The 4,303-nt window shown below is 41.6% G+C and overlaps 1 pseudogene; it reads right to left on the bottom strand.

Moving 5' to 3' along the window:
- Positions 1 to 622: 622 nt before the first annotated feature.
- Positions 623 to 2,173, bottom strand: LOC149212735 (protein PLASTID TRANSCRIPTIONALLY ACTIVE 16, chloroplastic-like; annotated as a pseudogene).
- Between the last annotated feature and the right edge of the window lie 2,130 nt (positions 2,174 to 4,303).

The following is a 4,303-nucleotide window of genomic DNA, read 5'->3' as shown; positions in this document are numbered from 1 at the left end:
GCTTGTTCTCCCACGAATTTGGCTGCCAAGTGCTCATTAAGACCTTCAATTTTGTCTCCAAGTGGACCAAAAAGGCTACACAAAGCACCCATTAGACTTGTTGGCATAATTACTAACCAAATTCACTCTATTAACATAAAAATAATCAAAAACATGCAATAAACCAATGAGAATGATGGATTAAGTCAACTTAGGAGGTTGAATGAGCCCAAATAATTGTCCATTTTTGGGGCTCATCATCACCCCCCTACTGAAAGTGTTGCTCATCCTCTGAGCAACCAATCTCTCTCCTCGTCTTTGATGGCCCTGGTAGCTTCTTTGGCTAACATCTCGGCTGATTTCTCCTTTGGCTGCCCTTTCTCCAAACTTCCTGTAGAAACAGTTCTTTGTCTTCCTGTAGAAACAGTCTGCTATCTTCCTGTTGAACCAATTTTCTCTGATTTTGCTTGCTTGGCTAGGGGTGATTTTCCTTTCAGCTTGGCTGTGGCTACCTTAGAGGTGCCCTCACTGATGTGGGCTTTTTCAGTCCTTTCCATCCTACTCTGTAGTCTTTTCTCCCTGGGTGTTAGTGTGGTTTTGTCCCCCTCTATTTTGGGAGCTTGGTTTAATGCCAATGTTCCAATCACTGATGTTGTTGAATACATCTGTAGGGTTGTGCTTTTCTGGCTTGCCACCAACTTGTCATCATTTGCCTGGCCCCAAAAATATCTACACCGAATGCTTTAGCCTTGCTTGCAAAATAATCGAATGAAGTAGTTGCAGCACCTGCCTTGACTTGGGTAGCAAGTTCAGTGACTTCAGCTTCTTTTTCTGCAAGCCTTTTTGCTTCTGCTTCAAGTTGTTCAGCAAGCTCCTGTTTTTTTTTTTTGCGTGAATTTTCTGCAGCTATGAGCTCTTCTTCTTCAGCTTTGGCTTTCGCTTGGGCCTCGGTGAAAACTTCCTTTCTTCCATCTGTTGGAATGGCACTTAAAAGCTCATAAACTGGCAGAGAAGGTGCAGAAGGACTGGCTGCAACATCAATAGTCTTGTTCTCTGAGATGGAAGTGTTTGCGAAAACCTCAGCTACCACAGATGCAACTTGTGTCTTTGAAACCTTAAACCATGGAATGCAATGCTGAATTTACATTGATTACTTTGTTGTTTACGTCTGCACTTCCTTTCGCCTTAAGAACAAGGTTGCAGTCTTTCTCTGAAATAAAATCATCTGTGGAACTGGCCTTCAGGATAGTGTAACTTAATCCCATTTCCACAATTCTTTCAGTAAGCTCTGATAATGATATTTCTGATTTTCCAAACAAGTTGTTGAAAAATGAAGAGATTCCATCAAGAAAATTTGAACACCCTCCATCAGATTCGTAAACACAACAATATGATTCACATTTGCTAGCTTGGCTTCTTCAATAATGTTCAAAGCATCAGTTGTAGTAACTTTGGAACTAGGTCCATCCTCTGTGGGTCCTATTGATACCACTGCTTTACTGGCATTTCCGATGGCTTTAGTTGTGGATTCAATATCCTCAAAACTGAATTCCACTGCATTAAGACGCTTGGCATCCTCTGCAGCAATTATCTTTCTCGGGACTCCAAATTTGTCGAAGAAAAATCCATTTTCTCTGCTTTTGAAAGTTGTGTCGTACTTCCTGGAGAACTTCTTCCTGTAGAACAATAATAAGCAGGAGGGTTTTTAAAAGAAAACGGCCAGGAAAGCTTGGTTTGCTGCTATGGAGCTTGTTGCAGCTGCAAGGATGATGATAAACTAGAAACAATAGCTGTGAGGGTTCGATTGAATGTTTATGAAGATTTTCGTTGATGAAGGGTGAGCTGGCCAACTACACGTTGGCCCCATGTAGACCGTTGGTCTCCACTACAGTGTAATTATGAACTGTAGTTCTCTGCCTGTATTCACTTCCATCAATTACGCTGGATTTTAAACAAGCACCACTACCTGTTTTCAATTTTCTTCTTGAGATGGCTGAGCACACGTGTCGATTGCACCCACCGAGCGCTGTTTGAACTGGACGAGGGTGGCCAGTTAGCTGGCCACCGATTTTTTTAATCCCAACCATCTCATTCATTCATGCAATGCTTAGATTAGATTCATGCAAACAGAGGAACAAGTTTAGTCACGTACCTGCAAGTCGAATGGCTGTTGTGAAGCTTTTTGCTGCTGCATGCTCGTATTCTGCTGCTGCATGCTTGGATCCTTTGGTTGCATGAGGGCTTGGCTGATGATTTTTGATTGCTTTTCCTTGTGCAGGTGTCCTCTGACCAGATCTAAGGTGCATGGAATTGTTTCCACGTTCAAATCTGCACGTTCAAGCTGCTGCTGCTGCATTGTCACAGAACCAGAACTTGTTTTCACCATTTCTCCCAAACGGTAAAGCAGATCGATCTGAAACTTGTTGAGAATGTTTCTATCATCATGATGCACCTCCCATAGCAAAATCGTGATCAATGGATGCATGGATTTCGAGAAAAATGGAAAATGGCTGAAGATTTCAGCGATCGATTTCTCGGAAACCGTGCATCGGAATCGACTGAAACTGCTTGGGTAGGCTACTATCACCCATATGCATATCCCCATGAAACAGGTTTTGAAACGGATGCACGGATATGGAGAAAATGCAAAAATGGCTGATGGTGATGGAGGCTGATTTCTTGGAAACCGTGCACCGGAATTGGCTGAAACTACTTAGGCATGTTGCCATCAACCTTGTACAATTCCCCATAAAACGGTTTGTCAAATGGATGCATGGTTTTCAAGTTATGGCAAAAACAAATTTTGTTCCATGTGTTTTTTTCTTCAAGGCATTTTGCGAGTGTTTGCATGGAAGGGAAAACTGAGCTTGGGCTATGATGCAGGTATGGAGATGATGGAGGAGGAGTTGGAAGATTGCATGAGGGCTTCTGAACCCTTGAGGAAGCTACCATGTTCGCCAAACCACTTTTTGAAGTCCATGTCTAGTTTCCCACAATTTCTACAGCAAGTTCCTGTAGAAGCACAATGAGGTGGAAAAAAAATGATGGAGAAAGGCAAGGGATGGCCACACAAGTGCTTGCAGGTCTAATCAACAGATTCCCACCATTAGATTCACTTTTGAAATTGGATTTGGCTCGTCCAAAGGTTCTATAGGATGTTTCCTGTAGAAATACAGAGCTTCCTGTAGAAGGCAAAAAAAAATTCCTTTGACCTTGATTTGAGTGCTCCTCCTGTCATGAAACGTCCTTCTTGCAACCTACAATGTCATTGCTGCAACATGAAATTATTCAATGGAGATTAGCTTTATTTTTCTTTTTTTTTTCTCTCTTTTTTTTTTTTTTTGAAAAACAACTAGGGCGCCTCATGGAGGTTTTCACCCTAATTGCCTGCCTTGGGCGCCTCCAAGGGAGGTTTTCACGCAAAGATCTTATTCTCTTTTCTCTTTTTTTTCAACCCTTTGACCACCTCATGGAGGTTTTCAATCAATGAGCCAATCTAAGGCGCCTCCGAGGAGGTTTTCACCTTAGATTTCTATTTTCCTCTTTTTTCATTTTTTTTCTCTTTTTCTTTTTTCTCTCTTTTTTTTTTTTTTTTCTACCCTACCCTACTTGAAAAACAAAATCATTCTCAAGTATAAGAATACTTCCAATGGAGCCATGTGCACATCGAGATTGGAGACAAAATGATGTGGAGGCTCGAAATGCATGCTTGGATAGGTATCCAGATCTCAGAGACCAAATGATCTGACCTTGAAGGGATCAAACATAGCTGAGGAAGAGAGTACTGCTGCAACTTAGTGACTGTCTGGAACCATGTCTCAATATAGCTTTGATATCCTTGGTCCTTTTGCTGATCTGGATCATTCTTCATGTCACCTTCTATCATGACTTTCTCATCTTCCTCCTTTTGCTGATCTGGATCATTCTTCATGTCACTTTCTATCATGACTTTCTCATCTTCCTCCTTTTGCTGATCTTTCTCTTGAATACATGGAAGATTTGATGGTAACCATGAGGAAACTCTCTCGATCTTTGATTCTGATCTATTCTCTTCATCAAGTGTAGCCCATGGTTCTTTGATCTCCTCTTTTGAATCTTCTTTTGCTGGATGTGATCCTTCAATGCTTTCAACATGATCTCTTTTTTGCAGTGCTTTTCCTGAGCTATGGTGAAGATCATTGAGCTCAAGAGGAGTCATTTGGATATGTTGTGCCTCAACATTGTAATGGAGTTGAGCCACTCCAATATGTGGATTTGGAAATGGTGGTATGGGTAGCTGAGTGGAAGTGTGAAATTGAGATGGAGATGGATGGCATTGTGGTTG

This window comes from Pinus tabuliformis, chromosome 1_1 (genome assembly GCF_031772625.1).
Source record: "Pinus tabuliformis cultivar Carrire ecotype Pingquan chromosome 1_1, CPIR1, whole genome shotgun sequence".
Taxonomy (NCBI): Eukaryota; Viridiplantae; Streptophyta; class Pinopsida; order Pinales; family Pinaceae; genus Pinus; species Pinus tabuliformis.
The sequence above is the reverse complement of the archived record's forward strand: the minus strand, read 5'-3'. Positions and strand labels throughout refer to the sequence as shown.